Here is a 22,381-nt window from a genome sequence, read left to right on the forward strand (position 1 = left end):
GCCTCGCACAAGGTAGATGCTCAAAAACTATTTCTTGGTTAATTGTAGGAAACTGTTAGAACTCTGAACTATTAGCTACCAAAACAGTCTCTAAGTAGGAGCATTAACAAAAACAGTCAAAAGAATGAAGGTTACAGAAGCTATTTGTTTGATAAGAAAACGGTTTTTATTGGCTAAAAAGATAAAAATGGAAAATGTGTAGACATAACAAAAGGTAACAATAGTAGGTAACTGGGCAACAAAAAGAAACCCAGGGATGATGCCAGAAGAGAAAAAAAGAATTCTCCTGGAGAAAAGACAAGGAATATCAATTACAGCCCAGAAGTATGTTATACAGACTTGAGAGCCTGTCTTTGGTAGGAAAGGCACAAAAATCAATCCAAGACTGAAAGGGAAAATTAAGATCTGTCCACCTTGGAATTTCCTAAAGTTCTACTATATTACTGTGTAACTATTAATAAAAATACAGAATATGAAACTAGGACTATCCCTCCATCAAGCAAGTTAAAGTTGAGAAACCAAAGCCTAGTCAGGCAAAGTGGCTCTTGACTGATAAATTTGGTACTAGAACCTCTGTTTCCTATGTCCACCTAATTCAGGGACTTAAGTCACCAAGATTCAGTTAAATTCCCAAGTTTTGTTTGTTGAAGCAGAGATAACTATGTTGCACTTTAATAGTTTCTATTTTTAAATTATGAGTGCCAGTAGAGTCAAAACTTCAACTGTCCTTGTGTTATAAACAATGATTCCCAATTGTAGGGGATGATCTACTTCAGAACTCTTTGAACTAAAAGGCTGCCTAGTTTGGAAATGAAAGACAAGAGGAAGTGAGAATCAAAGCCTGCAGTAGTTTGACTTTTAGCCCTTTGGTACTCTGTATGACTCATTCAGCTAACAGGAGCACTCACTCAGTGACAAGGCTCTTCTGTCCCTTTTTCTGTTTATTGTGTGGTTAGCACAATTGTTTTGCATACCACACCTCTTTGGGAATACAGCACGTTCATATACTCCTCACTTTGAATTGGCTTGTCAAACAACCTTTGGAAAATGAGTTATTTGAAATGGTGATGTAATGTCTCATCAAAATGTTAAAATTAGGGTGCCAAGGTGGCTCAGTGGGTTAAGCCTCTGCCTTCAGCTCAGGTCATGATCCCAGGGTCCTGGAATCAAGCCCCACAGTGGGCTCTCTGCTCTGCAGGGAGCCTGCTCCCCCCCCCCCCTGCCTGCCTCTCTGCCTATTTGTGATCTGTCTGTTAAATAAATAAAATCTTTAAAAAAAAAAAAAAAAAGTTAAAATTATTGTATTGGCAAGCAACCCCAAATCTTTTTTAATCCATGATGTAATTAACCATAGTCACCTGAATCCTAAGTGCCCATAAAGTTGTCCAAAGCTTGAATCATGAGGGTGTTGGGTCCCCCCAAAATTGGGTACCCCAATAATGGGTCCGTTTTTAAAGGAGCAAGATTGATACAAAGCGAAGGTCAAGCAAAGCTCTATTTTCCGCCAAGCATCAGGAATCAGACCGACCGTCAAACAGACCGGTTGGGGGCCGCTCCTACACAGAGGACAACCCCTCCCTGCTTTACAGACTAACTTTTATAGAGCAAGGCCATGTGGTTGGGCCTGGCCACACACAGGTGGCCAATGAGATTGTAACACACACAGGAAACTCCACAATGATGCTAGGTGACCAATTGAATTACAATTTACCCTAGTAGACATTTGAACCAGCCTATCACCTAGTTCAGAATTGGCGCCCCAAAGGTGCCCAGAGGGCGGAACCCATACTCCTCAGTAGCCAGGAGACAGTACGCGCCACCACTGATTGAATACCTCCACCTGGCCTGACCCACCCTTGTATTTGGACTTTGTTACCTGGGACTGGTTTCCCGGACTTGCTTTTAAGTAGGTTCCCCTGGGGGGGTGGGGCAAAGTCAATTTAAGTTTTACAACAAAATGGCAGTTCAACCAGGGTGAGACTGCTCTGGCTGAATAGGCCCTTACAAGGGAGAGATCCCTAGGTAGTGAAACAGTAGTTGACAGTTGTACCTAGCTGTACAAGGACAAAAGAAGGAATTTCCTACAAAAGGAATTCGAATACCTACAGTAGGTAAGAGCTCCCAAAGCAGAGATGGGCTCAGGTGCAGGTGAGAAGGGGTAAGGAAAGGAATTCTTAGTAACATATTAGGATCTTAGTAACATGATAAGAGGGGTCTTAGCAACATGTTAGGATCCCTAAAGTAATTACTTTCAGAGTTGAGTGTAAACAGGGGTTGGGGATGGGTTGGTGGATTTGAGAATTAATTGTGCCTCTCCCCTGAGAAGCCATAGTAATTATCCACATGTCCAGGTGTGGACATTATAAGAAGGAATCCTAACAAGAAGAGATTGACAGTTTCTTGGAGCTCTCTGTCCCTCTGTCTCTGTCTCACACACACACCCACCAAACAGCTACTTGCAATTCTGGAATAAGTATAGCCTCTCAAGATGACTTTTTGAAAGAAACAGTGTTCACTTGAGTGTGTAAATTCTAACAAGTTTGTTAGTGTAATTTCTATACTAGTCACATTGCATGAATGCAAAAGTTAATTATATTTTTGATTGATTTTATTCAAAGAACTCGACTATGGCAGGAATTCCTGAATGAGGTGTCCTATGCAAAGTTGGTATCTTGTGGCAGAGATAATGAATATAAATAACTATGAAGTGATACCTGTGATATGATGAAGTGAAAGTCAGAGATACTACTCTTGAGACGCGGCCTTTTGCAGACAAGCACTAAGAGGACGTTTACTGCTTTGGCATGTGCTTTAGGAGTTTAAAAGGTTGAGAGTTTATAATCAACGGTTTGTTTAAAGGTGCTTTTATGGTTTCATTATTACTCCTGACTTCAAATATGACCATATTTATTTACCAAAGTGTTTTAATTCCTCTTCAAATACAAAAGGACCATTGAAAATGTCTGGGTGGAATTTCACAAACACAAGGAATTCTTCAGACAAGGCATGAGTCCAAGCCTTAATCCAGTCTGGCCCCAGATATCAGTGCTTAGATGTTCTTTTATCAAAGTAGGTAACAATGAGCAGTTATTCGCTGTAAATAAACTAAAGACTGAGTGAGGGGAGTTCGAAAATATGGAGATAAGTAGTCCCCTTTTGGAGATGATCCAGTTATGCTGAAGCCAGCGTTTCCTGTAATTTTGCAACATACTTTTTATGTTTAGCTCCCCGGCTCTACTGTAGTTAAGAATCTCATTACCTGCTAACCTATGGGAACAAGATAATCTGACTCTTTGGCATCGGTGCCTTAGTACTCATTCTACCTCATCTTAGTCCTTTAGGACTTGGGTGCTGGTCTTTGTGTGGAATGAGACTTGTCAGAGCAGATGGTCCCAGACTAAGAAAACTTCAGTTGAAGAGCTCAGTAGCCTCTCTGAAATATAACAGAACCAGAGAGTCTTAAAGAAATTCTGAGATGCAACATTTGAAATCTCCTAACAGATTCCAAGGATCTGTCCATATTAGCCTGTATTGCAATTTAGCTAGATGTTGATCTATCACAGCAGTTTGAGTATCTTTTTGATCTGCAAAAATATTTGGTTATGATGGGAATTTGAATAGATAGTTGATCTTAACCTTTTTATGTATTTCTGTATTATGAATTAAGCCTGCTCACCCATAAAATATACCATCAAATGAGAGAGACATGAATGAAAGAATGGGCAACACATGTAGTAGTTTAAATTTTTACTGAGAATATGACATTAATTTGATGTAGGTCATTATCATTGCTCATAATGGCTGACACTTTGAGCTACCAGTCAACTTTCTGGATTCTGAAATACCCTTGGTCTGAATCGTAAGTTCACTTGTAACCACATTTCACTAGAGAAGATTTACATGCAATCAAGTGAGAATATTTCCAGAAAACCTATTTTGTGACTTTGCTTTTTTACAGTTTCTCTTTATGTGGAAAGGTGATAGAAGTCTTTATTTATTTGGAGAACTAGGTGTAATGAAACAAAATGGAATCTTAAACAGTGACATTATCTTCCTGGCTGGCAAGCACTCTGTGACTTTTAAGGCCCTCTTTCATTTGCTTCTGTTTGCATGCTTTCTTTCCAGCTAACACAGCATTTCTGAAATGCCAGCATTGGCTTTCTGTTTTCTGGTGTTGTGTTTAAGCAAGCTCAACTTACATGGGGGCCAACAAAAGTAATGCCATGTTTTTGGAGAATTCCAGGAGTTCAGTTCTCTAAGTGAAGTTGGAGATAATGAAATGGGTTTTTTAATAACACTAAAATTTCTGATCCTTCTAAACCAATTATCTTCTCATGGAGAAAACTATTTTATGACCAACAAACATGTATCAGGGGCTAATATATACAGATCTACCTTGATTTACAATGGGGTTGCGTTCCAATAAACCCATCATAAGTTGAAAATATCTTAAGTTGAAAATGCTTTGAATACTACTGCACATCATAGCTTAGCCTCACCTACCTTAACTGTGCTCAGAACACTTACATGTGCCCACAGTTGGTGAAACAAAGCCTATTTTACAATAAAGCCCTGAATATCTCATGTAATTTACTGAACTATATTGAGAGAGAAAAATAGAATGGTTGTACGAGGACAGAATGTGTGTAAGTATATTGGTTATTACCCTCCTGATTGCAAGGCTGACTGGGATGCTGTTGCCCAGTATCACAAGAGCTCAAATGGTCCTTCGATAGTCCAGAATAAGATCCAAACTTAAAATTCACTCTACTGAATGCATATCGCTTTTAAACTATCATAAAGTCAGAAAATTGTTAAGTCAAATCATTATAAGTTAGGGACCATCTGGAATGACTGGATCAGAGCATGTAAGTAGTGCAATGCATCATGATCAATATAATTAGAAAAACAGCTCAGAGCAAAAATTTTTTTGGTGTCTTAAATCTGTAATGTGATCTAGACTTGAATGACTGTGACTGAAACTATATCTCTGATTTCATTCTGCTTCTTCAAGGCCAGGGGGCCTCTTGAAGGGAGGTCTGCGAGAGAATAAAATACTTGCAAAAGACAAAAGTTTGATCCTTCTTTTTTTTTTTTTTTAACATATAATGTATTATTTGCCCCAGGGGTACAGATCTGTGAATCGCCAGGTTTACACACTTCACAGTACTCACCATGGCACATACCCACCCCAATGATCCTTCTTAAAACCTGAGGTTGTGACAAATAAGAGGTGTCTTGCATATAGTCAGCATTCAGTTAAATATTCACTGAATATTTGAGAAGTGGACCCTTCATCCTTCATGAATGATGAAGAACTATTTTTAATTTTTTAGCAACTTGAGATCACAAGATGGAAGAGAGAGGAACTCCACTCCTGCATAGAGTAGGAAATTAATAAGGGTCTTTGCTCACAGTTAAGATAAACCTTTTCTCACTCCTTAGTCTATGGGACTCCTGGGGAAACCTCAAAGAGGGAAGCCTGTTGACAGCTTAATTGGAAAGCAAGAGCTGATTTTAATTTAATCTTTTTCTCTGAATGACCATCACAATTTCCAGAGCTTTGTTGAACTTAGCAATATTAAAAAAACATTAAATAAAAATGTCTAAAGAGAGGGATTCTTTCTTTTCACTCACCAGAAGCGTTGTTTCACTGAGTATCTCTCAATTGCCTAACTAGTCAGATGAGTTTAGCCACTGAGAAAAGGACACATGTATTGAATACCAGATACCTACTTTGGGTTCACGTAGTCACTAAAAATATATTGAGCATCTACTAAGCGGGCAACACTGGGGATATAAAGATGAGTAAAATAGAAATGATCCCTACCCTCATAATGCCAAAAATCTAGTAAAAGGAAGTGGATAAGTAAACAATTACAATGTGATGTGTAAGTGCTATGACAGAAATAAGATCTCAGTCTTTGTGGTTGGCAGAAAGCACATAGGAGGGGTACTAAACCAAACGTGGGAGGTCAGAGAAGGTTCTTTAGATGAAAGTGATAACAATCAGGGACCGGAAAGAAGGAGGAGGTAACCAAGGATGAAGGAGGGTGGCAGATGAGGGCAGTGGGGAGAGGATTCCCAGCAGAGGAAACAGCTTAGCCTGTTCAGAGTCTCAGCACAAATAGAGAGCCGCACGTATTTGAGGAACTGAAGTTGAATGTGGCCAAGTGGAGAATAAAAGGAGGGAAATGGCAAGAGAAGAAGCCCAAGACACAGGCTGGAGACATATCAGACAGCTTTTGTAAGAAAGCCAAGAATTAAGCTTTATCCTAATGGCCACAAGGAATCAGGGAATGCCAAGGGGAGATCTGCACTTTTGAAAGATCACTCAGCTGTACTGTAGAGAATGGGTGTGCAAGACTGGAAAGCAGAGCTCAAGTTTAGAATAGCCCAAGGGAGAGATGGTGGGGAACTGCATGAGGGAAGTAACAGTGAGAATGGAGAGAAGTGGATGGATCTGAAACATATTTAACACATTTAAGAATAAACTTGGCAAGACTTAATGATTGATTAAAGAAGACCCATGACTGTTTTGGACAACTAGATGGATGGTTGTTTATTTACTGAATCAGACTAACAGAAGAGCAGGTCTGGGGGTGGGGGATGAAGGTAGTTTGAGATCACTATAATACATCCATGATGCTGCTCTGTTGCTTGTTGAATGTATGACTCTGAAGCCCCAAAATGAGATCCACCTTGGAGATGGTAATGAAGATTTGGGGATCACCAGCCTGAGGTCCTATAAGTGAATGAAACTTCCCAGGAAGTCGTAACCTAGACAGACAGGAAGATTAACATTTATGGAGTAAAGGAAAAAAAAAAAAAAACTTAACAAGGACTGAGAAAGAGATGTCATTGGAAAAAAAGACAAAGCCAGGAGAGATAAATGATGTGGAAGCTAAGAAAAGAGAACGCATTAAGGAGTGGTGGTCTACAGAGTCACATTACTGAGAAGCAAAGCAAGTTGGGGACTGAGAAATATCCATTGATTTGGCTACAAGGAAGGTGTTGGTGACCTTGACAACAGTATTTTTGTGGAGTGGTGGGAGCAGAAACCATGCTCTGGAAGTTTGAGAAGATTCTAGAAAAGTCAAGTAGTTTGACTGTGGAGAGGAGGAGATGGGGAGGGTGTTAGAGAGGGAAGAGGGAGGAGAGGGAAGCAGGGAAGAAGAGAAAACTGGACAGGAATGCAAGGCTGAAGGAAGGTTTTTATGTGTTTCTTTTGCAAATGAGAACTACTTGAGGATGGTTGAAACTGAAAAGGAGCCAGTGGAATAAGGGAGGAAGATAATGGACAGTAGTAGGGTAGTCTCTTTGTGGGATGGAAGAGACTGGGTCCTTAGCAAGGGAAAGAATTAGTCCTCAGAAGCTAATCTCACTGTAACTGGAGGAAAAGAAAAAAAAAATGGGTGTGGATATGGATAATCTAGGAAGTGGGTCATGAGGGAGTAGTCTTTATCTAATGGGTTTTTGTATTTTCCTTCTGAAATAAGGAGAGACCAACTGCTGAGAGGGAAACGGGAGAAGGAAGAGAGAAAAGTTTGAAGAGAACAAATGAGATCTGAAGTGGTTACTGGAGAAAACTGGACACACTGCTAAGCAGCACAGGTGAGGTGGGAGAAGGATACTAGGTATTGGCTGTGATCTCTTAGTCATTTGACCATTAGCATTTAGAAACCCCAGGATTGGTATGGGGGAAGAAGTTAGAAGTATCATGATGCAACTTGTTATATTCATTAGATTAGGTTACAAGTGACAGAAAAGCCCAAGTAATGTAAACATAAGAGATTCACTGCTCTCTTACACAAAAATCCAGCTAGGCTAATAAAGCCAAAGTAGAGCACCAAGGTGTCAAGAACCAAGATTCTTGCAAGCTCCTAGTTTTACTGGCCTCAGGATTTGACTTCCACATCCCTGTCCAGCAGTTTCTTCAATTCCTTCCTTTTTGTTTGTGTTCCAGTCAGCAGGAAGGAAGGATCAGGAGAAGCCCATATGCTACACATACTTAAATTCACTGGCCATAGAACATGAGACATCTTGTTGCAAGGGATACTAACAAATAGACTTTATTATAGGTGGCCCTGTGCCCAGTTACATTTTAAATTAAAGGCTTGAACCCAGACCATAGCAGATACTAATAGGGTTTATCAAGGTAGGTACAATAGGGGACGCCTGGGTGGCTCAGTTGGTTAAGCAGCTGCCTTCGGCTCAGGTCATGATCCCAGCATCCTGGGATCGAGTCCCATATCGGGCTCCTTGCTCCACAGGGAGCCTGCTTCTTCATCTGACTCTGCCTTCCACTCTGTCTGCCTGTGCTCGCTCTCGCTCGCTCTCTCTGACAAATAAATAAAATCTTTAAAAAAAAAAAAAAGGTAGGTACAATAGAATGGGGGTGGGAAGAAGAAACATGCAGAGTCTGGGAAGATGCAAAATCTTTCAAAAATTAATCTCTGATCTCTTGGACTGGGGGTTGGGAGTAATCAGAATGATTCTAGCATTGTGTTAGAGTAGCCCAATGAGGTTTGTATGAACTCCACTGTGTGAAAGAAGATTCAAGTCTCACCCAACAAATTGAAGCTTGCAGGGCTCAGTCCTGGTGAGTTTGACTCCCGTGCCCAAATTCTTTCCATTACTTCCACGCTGCTCTTTGATGCCAAAGGGATAGACATGTCCAGGAGGGGGACAAATACCCCTCAGCAATCCTTTCCATGCCTCAATCCAGGATGGCAGGCAAGACTGGGTCAGTAGGATTATTTTCCCTTTAGAAGTGATGGCCTACCTACTGAATGTATGGTATGTGTTTGGGGTACAAAGCGCAGACGGCATAGACAAGCTGGAGAGGCAAGATGGACAGCTTACAAAACATCAGTGCCAATGAAAGGAACAACCACAAGGTGCACAGAGAAGATTCCTGGCAAGATAAAAAGTACTTCATGTCAATTGTCAAGCATTCACTATCAGATTTTGTGTATCTGCCCTTTTTGGTTTATGTATTTATCTTTTTGTAATCTCTACATCCAATGCGAGGCTCAAACTCACAACTCTGAGACCAGGAGTTGTATGGTCTACCTACTGAATCAGCCAGGTGCCCCTGCATTTTTTTTTTTTTAATTTCAGAAACTGTTCTTTTTCCCATTTTAATTTATTTTTGAAAGTTAATGCTTATGCCTGACACAAATGCAAAAGGTACAAAAAGTATACAGTAAAAAAATGTGTTTTTCTTCCTCTTCTGTGTCCCAGTTAACTTCCCTGGAGGCATCCAATGGTGACCGTCAACCCTTGCCCTCTTTTTTCCTTCCTCCCCCTCTGCCCATTTTGGGTGAGGTACATCAAGCTGAGCTTTCCTCATTCAGTAAAAAGAAACAGACCTTCCTAATGTAGCAATCTTGAAATGTATGCACTAAAAATCAGATATGCCAATAAAACAAAACATTGATTGTCTATAATGACTTCTTGCTAAAAAGTTCCCATTCCTCGTGTGAGTGGAAAGAACCTGATGTTGCTGATTAAGCATAGCTCAGTCCCTTTAGATTTAAAACAGTCTGTCTTGGCAAACCCTCAGTCCTTCCTCAGCGTTTGTCCTTCATCCCCAGGCTTCTCTTCTGCAGGAGAGCTGCAGGGAGTCTGTCTGCCAACATCCAGGACTTCCCAGCTTCCTCTGGTGAGGAGATTGTTCTCCCCAGACTTTGGGCCTACACTGATTCCACATTCTACCAACAGCTACAGTCCCTGCCACAGCCTGCAGGGGTAATGATTCTCCCACCTTCTTGGCCCAAAGCCAGGCCTCCTCCAGCCCATTCATCCTGTTAGCCTTTGCCATTTTCTCCTACGGAAAACACAACAGGCTCCTAGAACTGGAAGCACGGTCATAAGGCCTCTTGTTGCCTAACCACAGCATATCCACTTTTGTGTAGTTGGCCTGGTTCCAAATGGAAAGCTGGGTACACATCTCTTCAGCTTTAGGACTCTGCCACCACTCTCCTGGGGCAAGCCTGTGCTTATACCCTCTGAATCTTCCAACTTCCTGCCTGCTGCTTAAACTTGATCTTTTTTTCCTCTCATGGGAAAATGACTCTGACGTCATATCCTGTGTTCTTCCTGGCACTATCTGCGATCTGCTCAGGGGCAGTTCTCCAAGCTCTGCCTCATTGGTAGATAAAGTTACATTTTTTTTTTCCCCTCTCAACACAGTCTGGCCTTTGCTAGTCAAAAGCAGTTGATTTCAAACTATTGTCTTGCCCGGATTTTTTAAAAACCCTACTTTGAAACTCAAAGCTAAATCACGACTTACCCATTCTTGGCTGTTTTTTGTTTTGTTTTGTTTTCTCTCTCTCTCTCTCTCTCTCTCTCACTCGCTCTCTGTAACTCAATGCATGCCATTGACTCAATGGGTTGGGGAGCCATGTGGACAAGGGTTTACTGGGAAGGCATCATAAGTTGATTGGATATCTCACAAATGCTATTTCCATAACGTCAGCATAAGGTTTCCGGTGCTGGTCGAAGTGGTAACTTCCTTCCATAGCCAAACTACTTGACTTTGTCCATGTGATAAATGCTACTAAGTTTGCATATTGGGAAATGGGTACACCCACTTTATGGTGTTGTAAGTGAACGTGACCCAAAAAAAACTAGTGATTCCACCACAGTCCACCCCATTATGCTGGTACAAACCTGAGTCATCTGGCTTCCTTTCTTCTCCACACCCCACAGGTAATCTACCTGGTATTTGGGGCCACTAAGTGGAGGGGGAGACGTTCCTATCTTCACAGAAGCACTGTATGGGCCAGCATGTCCTCTTTACTGAAACCCTAGGCCAAGTCACTAGCTCCTGTAATTGTCTCCTCCCAGCCATTGTCTCCCCACTTCTGTGTCTAATTCCTACAATCCATTCTCCACAAAGCCCCAGACTTATCTTTTTCACTTACCAGTTAGATTGTATCAACTTCCCAGCTTTCCTGCTTTAAATCCTCCATAAATTTCCTGTGGGTCTTTGATCTGGCTGGGCTTCCCTCTTGAGTCTCATCTCTTTTTCCTTTCTAAGCTGTCCCTCTTGCTCTGCTCCAGCCCCACTGCCCATCTTTCTGCCCTCACATACACCAGGTTCATTTCCTTCGTTTTTGTATTTTTTTTTTTTTTTAGGATCTTATTTATTTGAGAGAGAGAGACAAAGAGAGCACAAGTGAAGGGTGGGGAGGGGCAAAAGGAAAAGAAGTAGACTCCCTGCTGAGCAAGGAGCCCCATGTGGGGCTCAATCCCAGGACCCTGCGATCAGGACCTGAGCCAAAGACAGATGCTTAACTGACTGAGCCACCCAGGGACCCCACACCAGGTTCATTTCTACCCCAGATCCTTTGCACTTGCTTTTTCTTTCTAGCAGAGCTCCTCCCTAGAAGGCCACACTACTGCCCTCTTCTCAGTCTTCAGGTCTCAACTCAGATGTCACCAAATAACCACATCCCACCTCAGGTTCTATCTGCCGTATTACCCTATTTAATCTTATTCATGGCACTTAGTTCCTGAAATTGTATTTATTTATTTACATGTTTATTACCTACCTCCCTCTCTCTTGGAATGTAACCACCATGGACAGGGACTTGGTTTGCCTTCTTCAGTACTGTTATTTTTTGTAGCAACAGTGCCTGGCACATGGTAAACACTAAATATTAAGGGACTGAAACCAGCTAATTTCAATCAGAGGGGCAAAGAAGGAAGACAATATTTTTTGAACTTCACAAGCACTAGTGGATACCTTTTTAATTAGTTTACCATTTAGAATAAATCATTCTACTAGTTTCCTTGTAAGGGAATGCTACGATTAATGTGGCTTTCTAGGGAGAAATGTGGCTGCAAGACAGAACAGCATCTATATTTATGCCACAGAAAAGCAATTTTTTCAAATAATCAAGTCAGATCAAAGCATAAATTGTTAGCCTTATTTGCCAGGTACACAATTTGAATGATTACATGTGTGCTGGTGTGTGCTTAACCTGCTGCCGGCTGCTTACTATTTTAGGGTCCGTGACTGCTGAATGTTGTTGATTTCTTTCCTTTAAGTATGACTAAAGAGGCAGGGCTGATTCAGAGGCAAGATGTGAAAAAAGAGGCAACATGAATGATTTTTTTCAGCCATACTATGAAACAATTACCAACAATCTTTAGGTATTTCTTGTACTTTCAAAACTGAACACAAGGCTCTGCTTGATATAGGTTATGAATTTGAAAAAGTGATATACCAGAAAATCTTGGAACAGCTGCATAGAACTGAAGCAGGGACTTTAAAGTGTGTCTCCAGGTGACACATGTTAGAACAGAGATAGGAGAAAAATTAGGCTCCTCCTGGTCAAAATAGATGAGGTCAAAATCCTTCTCCTACACTGGTGTCAAAGTCTGAAATGCCTACTTTTAGAGCTTCTGTTTTTATCCAGGGTTTTGCTTTAAAAATGCAGATATTCCTGAAAATAGAGGAGACTGATTCATGATGATATTGGAACTAATCAGATCCATGTTTCTTCCACTGGGAGAGATTATCTGTAAGAGAGCCTGAAAGAGAAAGGCAGAAATGCACTGGAGGAGACCAGAAGCACGAAGTCTAGCTTTTCTGAACATAGAATGGACCCAGTACAGTACAGTAGTCATTGAATTACTTTGGAGGATAATATGGTGGGGAGAGCTTTTAAGAGTGAGTTTTGTCATGTGAGTTCATCTGAAAAAAAAAAAAAAAGTGGATTTTTTAGACTTCCAGTGTTGCTATGCAATATGAATTTTGATGGATTTTTTTCCTAGTTAAGGTCCCAACAGGAAACAGATGGCACACTTAAATTAGGATAATTTGAAGAGTTTCTTTTCAAAGAGACTATTTACAAAGGGTTGCAGGGGTGTAGTGGAAACCCATGGGATCATCTAGGAAGTAGGAGTTAGAAGCCGCAGAGTGGCTGACACCCTTTAGCCCTAAAGGAGTGATTTTCAGAGTTTGGAAAGGGAGAGCTATTCAGAGTAGACCACAGTAAGAGGAGCAATGACCCTGACACAGCCAGCCAGAGGCAAACCGATTGGGAAAAAGCCAACAGATGAACACTTTGACCTTCTTCTCCCTTCCTCTGGTCTTCCACCAGGGCTCCTCATTGGCCAAACCCAACTGGAGGTTAAAGGGAAAGGGGACACATTCCTACAGGGCCAGCCTCCCTGGGCAGAGAGGAAGGTCGGCCATGAAATAGTGGGTCTCAGGAGCAAGTGGAAGATACCCAGCATAATGATGCTTCTGCTCACTTGATAAGAAGTTCTGAGAAAGAGCCAGCCAACATCCCTCCCCTTTCCCACTCCAGGCTTTCAGAATGAAACTGCTGTGGGCTGTGGAGAGGAAAGAAGGTGTCCTTAAAATCAGATGCAGCGTTCTGATTAATATCTCAGAACTATACCTAGTTTCTGCATGAAGACTGTGTTTCTAAAGGAAATTGTTAGTCCATGACATCAGAATGGCTGGAAAATTTAAGGGCCTACCAGAATTTTCATCCCAGAACAGAGAAAGGGGACCTTGCTCTCCTCTTGGACTACGTGCTGACTTCATACTTCATACCTGCTGACTTCATACCACTGAAGTCACAGTGGGGACAAAAATAAGTAAGGGTGCATTTCGGTTAGGTCAGAAATTTGTACTTATTCAACATACCAATCACATCACCTTTACCAACTTTTTCACTTTATAGGTCATGAAACCACATTCCAGAGAGCTTGATTCCCATGCCCCATTTCGGCAAGCCATTTCATAGTCAAATCCCAACTAGAGGTAGGATTTAAGACATCTATAGGATATGCAGCTGCAGGCTTCCATAGGCAGTTAGCACAGGGAAAATTTCAAACAAGATCAAATACTTGTTTAGCTATGTTGGCTGTCTTTTGGGCTGCAGACATTACCCTTAGGTGGTGCAGTATATGGTGAGTAGGGAAGTCCCACTGGCTAGGCCAGGCTTCCTTGTTACAATGATTTGGGCCTCTGCTCTGAGGTTTAGACCTTAGTTTTATAATTCAGAAACTCAAATCATCTGTTCACCTGAGAATAATCAGGTCCTGATGAATTGATGCATTTGCCAACCTGGCTACAGGTTTCAGTCATATGTCCATTGAATTACCCTGAGAAATGTTATTGTCGAAAAGGCAAGAGTAGTATCAACTGGTCAACATTGTGTGGCTGAATTGTTTGGAGAAGGAAGTAGACAGATCAGACATTCACTTCCATTCTCAAGAAAGTAACTCAAAGTACCACTGGTTGTGGGTCAAAAATAAAAATTCACACGTAAATGACAACATATACTATTGATGAATTACTTTACTGATATGGTCTTCGTTTTACAAATTCCTGGGTATTTTTTTATCTGTATATATGACAAAGTAGCAAAACCCTGGCTAAAACTTTGACCAGCCAGAACTTAATTAGAACCCTAAATTTATTTATTTTTTTTTTAAAGATTTTATTTGTTTATTTGACAGAGAGAGACAGAGAGATCACAAGTAGGCAGAGAGGCAGGCAGAGAGAGAGGGAGAAGCAGGCTTCCCACTAAGGAGAGAGCCTGATGTGGGGCTCGATCCCAGGACCCTGGGATCATGACCTGGGCCGAAGGCAGAGGCTTAACCCACTGAGCCACCCAGGCACCCCTAGAACCCTAAATTTAAAATGATTTCTTTTGGGGACACTTGGCTGGCTCAGTCAGAGGAACATGCAATGCTTGATCTTGGGGTTGTGAGCTCAAGCCCCACGTTGGAGGTAGAGATTACTTAATAAATTAAAGAGTTTTTTTAAAGAAAGACTTTATTTTGGTACATATTCTAGTTAACTAATTCTTTTCAGCTCCAAATCCACTCTTCAGTGTCCCGTTCTGTGACGCTGCAGCTGAAACTAAATATTTTTCCTTTGTAGCTGGCCGTGATGGTTTGTGAATAAAGAGCACTGGAGGTCACTGCAGGGGGAGGGTTCTTTTCTTCCCTGTGTTGAGGGGATTTTCTTTCTCCTGCGGTGCGTGGCAGCCACAGGCGCCAGAATTTCAGCTGTGCTCAGTCCTGCAGCAAGTCTCAGATGCACCCGTCGATGACCTCTTGCTTCTCCCCCTGCCTTCCAGCACCTCACTACACCCTCTCCAGTGAGGTCAGCTTCTCACGCTTGGGGGAAGAAAGGCTCTGTTTCATTGTATTCCTTCCTTGGACCTGCAGCCCTAGCCCTAAAGCAGGCATCCTCCTGGGAGCAGGATGGGGGTGGGGGGTGGAAAAAGTTTCTGGGAGCAGGAGTTTGGTGTGAAATGTCAGGTTTTTCCAATGGTGTGTGCAACCCTCCAAAGGAGCACAGAACTTAAACAGATATACAGTGTATCTGCAGCACTAAAATTTAATGCAAGGGAGGCACAAAGGGGGGGAAAAAAGCCTAGGAAATCTCTTTAGGGGAGCAATAATGGAAAAAAATTAGGGAACAGTGTTCAAAAAGCAGCAGCAGCTCCCCCTACCCACCATCCCTCATTCTTTAGACTCCCCTTTACTCCATAGTAGTTAATCCCATTTTTAGTTAACCTAATTCATATTACACTTTCCCTCTTCCAATTATTATATGGTTTCTGTCATCTAACTGGACTTTGATACAGTGCACCTGACTTTTATGGTAAAAAGACAGAGGCTGAATTTTTAAAAATTTCAAGACATTTTCTAGAACCTGCAAAGATTAATCTCCAGCTACTCATATCTTGTACAGTAGGAATATATGTTCAGGATGATGATCTGGAGACCATAATGGATACTGAATGACCAAAGATAGGCTGTTAATCTGAACTTGGTGAAGCAGAAAGATTGGTTAAAAACTACAGTTGAAGCCACACAGGTTTTCTGAATAGTATTTAACTGGTCCAGCACATACTATCACAATTGAACACCTTTTTTGCTCGTAACTCTCAAATGCCAAACTCTATAATAATGACGATGACAGTGATAATAATGATAGCCAACAGTCACTGGCTACTTACTAAGCTCCGTCACTTGGACAAGAGGGCTGAGAATGAATGGGAAAAAGCCCAAAGTATGAGAAAAAAGGCCAACTAGGAAGCTGCTACAGGAGTCCCAGCATGAGGTGACGGTGGCCAGAACAAGGGAAATAGAGGGCATGCAGCTGCCTCACCAGTGCCCAGAGCAGAAAGGGCTCTCTAGCCAGTTCAGCAATTATTCGGTTTACCACCAGAGAAGCAGGACTTGAGGTAGAATCTTTAGCTCCTACCAGGTGGCCAGTACTCTGTTACCCAAAAAGGTAGGGGGACTCTATAATAACCACACGTTCCTTGGTGCCTTATGGTCCCTTAGAAAGCTATAAAATGATAATGCCAATAGAAGAACACGTAGAATATATTTCAGACTTTGGAGTGGGGAAGAACTCTGTAAGTCAGAGTTGTTTTTTTTTTTTTTTCCAAATAAATTCTTAAGATGTCTGAGATTCTTTTTTTTTTTTAAGATTTTTTATTTATTTATTTGACAGAGAGAGATCACAGGTAGGCAGAGAGGCAGGCAGAGAGAGAGGAAGCAGGCTCCCTGCTGAGCAGAGAGCCCGATGCAGGACTCGATCCCAGAACCCTGAGATCATGACCTGAGCCAAAGGCAGTGGCTTTACCCACTGAGCCACCAAAAAGCACCAAAAAGCACAGCCATAACCCAAAATTGGGACAGATTTAGCCTCACCAAAATTAAGAATTTCTGTTCAATGAGGGCTGTTGTCGACAAACTTATGCAGAGAGAGGACAGACAGAAAGAAAATATTTAGAAGATATTTCAAACCAACAGAGAATTAAAACCAAACATATATATGATTTCACTCATATGTGGAATTTAAGAAACAAAACAAGGGCACCTGAATGCCTAAGTGGGTTGGGCCTCTGCCTTTGGCTCAGGTCATGATCTCAGGGTCCTGGGATCGAGCCCTGTGTCAAGCAATCTGCTCAGCAGGGAGCCTGCTTCCTCCTCTCTCTCTCTCTGCCTGCCTCTCTGGCTACCTGTGATCTCTGTCAAATAAATAAATAAAAATCTTTTAAAATACATTAAAAAAAAAAAAAACGAACGAGCAAAGAAGAAGAAGAAGAGAGGGAGAGTCAGGCAAACCAAGAAACAGACTCTTACCTCAAGAGAGCAAACTCATGGTTACCAGAGGGGAAGTGGGCAGGAGATGGGTTAAATAGGTGATGGGGATTATGGAGGGCACTTGTGATGAGCACAGGTATTGTATGGAAGTGTGGAATCCCTATATTGTACACCAGAAACTAATATCACACTGTTAACCAACCTGGAATTTAAATAAAAACTTTAAAAAAAACTTAGCCTGTATAAGGAGCTCCAAATGAAGAACCCAAAAGAAACTGTTAGAGAAGAAAAGTACTCAATGACACTTGTTAAAAACAGTAAAGCAGATTTTATTCAGGACGATCGCTGTGGGGTTTTATGGTAGGGGGAATTGGGCTCAACTCGGAATACAGTGGCCAAGTGGGAATTTGTAGCTAAGGAGGGGGGTGGAGTCAGTTGTTGGGAAATTACTAAGAGGAAACATCGGGAGTAAGGGGGCATCTGGCTAACCCCCGGTCCCCAAATTCTTGCTGAAGGCAGGCCGGGGAGACAACCCTTGGGGGCAGTGGAGCACGAGGAACCTGATTAGGTATCAGGGGTGGGGGGTTGTTGCTAAAACTGAATTTTACAAAGATGTGTGCATAATGTTCCTAGGAGAAGGTTCAGGAGACTGAGTAGTTCTGTCGAGCACAGAATTTTGTCAGAGCATCAACAGAGCCTATGAATAGCCCGTTCTCAGAAGTGGAAAGCTGACCTGGAAGAATTGAAGAGAAGTTCGATATTACAGGTAAACAGGAAAACTGCCAATTGAGACTAATTACTCTCACACCCCAATAGATTTGTAAAAATTAGAAAGCTGGGCAATGAGCTGGCAGTCTTGCCAAAGATGTGGGGAAAAAAGAACCCTCACATGCCACTGGCATGACTGTAATTAGATATGGGCATTCTTTGTGCACCCATGCTCGCATACATGTACACTAGAATTCTATGGATGACTCGGAAATCCCTCTTCACACAGGTTCCTAAGGAGACGTGAGTGTATGAATGTATGAAAGTGTTTATCACAGGCTCCTTCATGGTACAAAGGAATTGGAGGCAGTCTGGGTATCTATCACTAGAGGAGTGGATATGTTAAATGTATTGGACACATAATATGAAACTTTATTGCAGCAGTTCAAAGAAATTAGTTACATGTGCATAAAGGAACAAGGAAAGAACTTAGAAACAGCATTGTGTAAAAAAGCAATCAACAGGGACACCTGGGGGGGCTCAGTTGGTCCAACTCTTGATTTCCGGTCAGGTCACGATCTTAGGGCGGTGAGGTTGAGCCCTGTGTTGCCCCGTGTCACACTCCCCAGTAGGTGTGGAGCCTGCTTAAGATTCTCTCTCTTCCTCTCTTTCTGCTCCCCCCGAAAAAAAAAAAGCAATAAACAGAATAAGAGCCATTGAACAATACAGATTGAAAACACATACATTCATAAAACAATAGTATAAAACCCAACTCAGGGATATGTGCATTTCCAAGCACATATTAAATTCATTAGAATGGCTGTGAATGCTGGAGATGATTGGGGAAAGGGGAAAAAAAAGAAAATAATAAAGTAAAATAAAATAAGAAAAGGCCTTGCATGGATGATTGTGTACCAAGAGCTCCAGAGGGTGATTAACTCAAGTCTTTGCAAAGTCCAAAAAAAAAAAAAAAAAAAAAGAATCTAAACCCTATATTTCTTGAACTTTTTCCATTCCGCAAATGAGATGTGCTGTTTGTCTTTTTTAGGTAATCCATGTAAACGGCTGAGTGAGTAGCCCATCCATCTACCCAGGCTTTCCAGGTCTCAGGGCACATTTGAGTGAAGCAGACATCCACAAAAAGCCAGTGGGTGAGAACAGTGTGGAGGATACACCTGTAAACTGAATTCTAGAAACCAAAGCCTAATAGCAGCCTTATTTATGAAACTAGAAATGCAGTGCAAAACCCATAATGAACTTATTGTAGTGGCAAATCCGTGACCTGACTTGGTTATTTCCAACCAGCGAAAAGAAAATTTGAGATATTATTTAACTATTAAAAACAGAAGAGACAAACAGTTCCCAGACATCTGCAAAGACATTTCAGTTGGCAAAGGGGGGTTATGTGGCATCAGCAGAACTATAAAAATGCATATACACATCGGGGTGTCTGGGTGGCTCAGTGGGTTAAGCCTCTGCCTTCAGCTCAGGTCACGATCTCAGGGTCCTGGGATCAAGCCCTGCATTGGGCTCTCTGCTTGGCGGGGATCCTGCTCCTCCTCCCGCCCCCACCTGCCTCTCTGCCTACTTGTGATCTCTGTCAAATAAATAAATAAAATCTTTTTTTAAAAAATGCATATACATATATGTCCGTGTGTCTACAAGGATTTTTTAAAGTGAATTACCTCAGGATTCTGTTTACTTCAAAATGCCTTCAATCAAACAGGAAACAGCCCTGGTTTGATTCCAGGGCTCTTTCTTTTTAAACCTGCCAGGTCTGTCCTCTTGAAGGGAACAGGGAGCCAGTGAGCCTGAGTATTGCTCTGTTTCTGAGAAGGACCAGATTACACCACCTGCAGAATGAATCGGTTTGTCCTTTTTCAGTTCATTCTTTCTCTTTTTCAACTGCCTGCCTAGACAGTGGATTTCTGGGAATTCACTTGTCTTTTGTTTGGGGTTTGCATTTTAGGGTTTTTGTTTTGTTTTTTTTGGTTTTTCGGTTACCTTTAAAACTGTAGCCACCTAACTTAAAGGACACTCTGAAGTTGGCAGCATCTGCTTTCCAGAGAAAACCTGAGAGGTGGGGAAGTGAGGGAATGAGTAGTGAATTCTTGATTCTTTAGTGCTGCACTAACACTTGCCCCTGCCTGAGTTGTCCTTTGTCCTTAAAAGCCCATTTCTTTGCCATCAGAAGGAATAATTCTATAAAATGTATTCCATCAGGATATTGAGTTATTTCAAAACATTTTCTTGCCTTACACAGGTCTCGCCTGTAGGTTTTGCTGCCAGTATATCAAGCTAGCCTTCAGCAGCAGGCCAGGTTTAATTAAAGAGAACTTTAAAATGTATGTACACGTGAATGGATACAAGTTTTCAAAACGATATATCGATATACTACTAAAGTTAAGCTATTACAAAGTCTTAGAACTTTATAGAAGAAAAGAACCTTAGCAATTACTGACCTCAGCTTCTTTATTTCTCTTCTGTCTCCCCTGCAACCCCTGCAACATACTCAGGGGCAACATTTCCACATAAGGAGTCCTACCTGAGAAGGACAAACATCTATACCATAGCTTGGAAAGATCCCCTTTCTCATTCTTACCTGACACCAGGCTTATTCATTTTTAGAGACCATTTGGTGCCAGTGGGTGATAAAAATGATAGTGTGATTTATAGACTTTTCTTGTTTTATTGACAAGACTATCGCTTCATCTTGAACTGGAAGACAAAAGGCAGCCATCTACGGGGCCCTGGTATGTGAAATGAGTCCCCAACTGCAGAGCAGCTCTGAGTACCTATGTACTGTTTACTGCCCTTTTTAACCTTACAATTAAATTCCACACTGCCTCTGCTATTAATTAATGTATTCAACGAAATGAATAATGTATTCAATGAAAAGGTTTCTATTGGCTATTAGTATTAAAGTATTTGCTATATTATCAAGAGCCTAGTGCTCGCTTCGGCAGCACATATACTAAAATCAAGAGCCTAATGGGAGCATGGGACTCTTGATCTTGGGGTTTTAAGTTCAAGACCCAGGTTGGGTGTAGAGAGTAATTAAAAATAAATAAACAGCCTAAAATATTGTTAATTAATTAATGATTTTTATGATACAGTATCTGACTAGTTTTTCAAAAGCCAGTATCGGGTTTTTGGATTTTTAAAAAATTTTATCGCACATATTCATGTAGAAAAGTTGCAAAATACGGCCGAACAAAAAAAGAGACAACTTTTCATAACTTCACCACATACAGAAAACAGCATTTTCCCATATATACTTCTACTAATTTTTGTCTTAAACAAGATTTTACTTCAAAATTTTCACTCAAATAGACCTGTTTCTACAAAGGTGAGCTTCTGAGAAACCAACTTCCTTTGTGCAGACAGCAGATTCTGCTCTGGAGGGAAGGAAGTGGCGCATATCCTGCCTAACAGGGGGTCATTGTTTCTCTATCAGAACTGGCTTAGTGCCTTCTTCAGCCAGAAGGACAATTAGGTGACAGAATCCAAGAGTTCGACCTGCCTTAGAAGAAAGTGGCTTAAAGGCGAATTTTACTCACATATGGAGTGTGTTAGGCACTTTCCACGCCTTCTCTATGATTATTACAATCCAGAAAAACTTGAGCTTGAATCCCAGCTATTCCTTACTAGCCTGGTAATGGTGGCTAAGTTAAGAAAGCCCTTTGCCACAGTCTCTTCATCTGTTAAATAGGGAAACAAGAGTACCAGCTCACCAAGTTCTCATAAAGACCAGTGAGCTTACAACCAAGTCTTGAGTGCCTGGCCTGCTGTAAGACTTTAACAAATGTCAGCAGCATTATTGTTGTGGTTGTGGATTGCCATGGGGATTATATGAAATACTGTATTTGAAACTCCTGCCACACTTTGGCATTATTATTACAATACTTAGTATTACAGGGAGGGTTTGTTATTAACCACCCACATTTTCCTTTGGCAACACTCCCCGGTTTTTGACTCCAGTCCAGGGCTGTTTGGTAGAACTTTCTGTGATCATAGAAATTGTCCATAATCTGTGCTGGCCAGTATGGTAGCCATCCACCAAATGTAGCTAGTGAGATCTTGAAATGTGGCTAGTACAACTGATGGGTTGAATTTTTAGTTTTAATTTTATTTAATTTTCATTAATTTAAATAGTCACAGCTAATCCCATGATTTCTCTGTTCCTACTCCTGTCTGATTGCTTTAATTGCCTTTAAGCATATGCAAATTCACCTGTAGGAACTCTAGGGAAGGTCTCCTCATTCACATTCAGTTTTGAATAACGTCATTTTCTACATGGTACGTTGGTACGTTCTGGATAAATGATAAATTACAGTACCACCGTTCATAAAGTAAAAACAATCTGGATGTATTTCCAGCGTTAACCTTCTCCACCAAGTCTGGTTTTCCATAAGCGTTTTGGGTTTTTTTGTTTTTATTTTTAAAATTTATTTGTTTATTTTAGAGCAAGAGCATGGGTGAGGCAGAGGCAGAGGGAGAGAAGCAGACTCCCCACCAAGTTCAGACCCCAAGGCAGGCCAATCCCACCACCTTTGAGACTGCAACCCAG

At 41.4% G+C, this 22,381-nt stretch overlaps 1 long non-coding RNA gene across 2 annotated transcripts; it reads left to right on the plus strand.

The window, feature by feature from the left end:
* The first annotated feature begins 1,820 nt into the window (after nt 1-1,820).
* Nucleotides 1,821-19,411, plus strand: LOC309872493. 2 transcript variants are annotated; one of them, XR_014315904.1, is made up of 4 exons: nt 1,821-1,906; nt 7,500-7,614; nt 17,737-17,869; nt 18,860-19,411. It is a non-coding gene; the product is annotated as an uncharacterized lncRNA (long non-coding RNA). The 2 variants fall into 2 exon arrangements; XR_014315905.1 differs by lacking the exon at nt 1,821-1,906 and adding an exon at nt 2,027-2,111.
* The last annotated feature ends 2,970 nt before the right edge of the window (nt 19,412-22,381 follow it).

The sequence above is a fragment of the Mustela nivalis genome, assembly GCF_964662115.1.
Source record: "Mustela nivalis genome assembly, chromosome: 8".
Taxonomy (NCBI): domain Eukaryota; kingdom Metazoa; phylum Chordata; class Mammalia; order Carnivora; family Mustelidae; genus Mustela; species Mustela nivalis.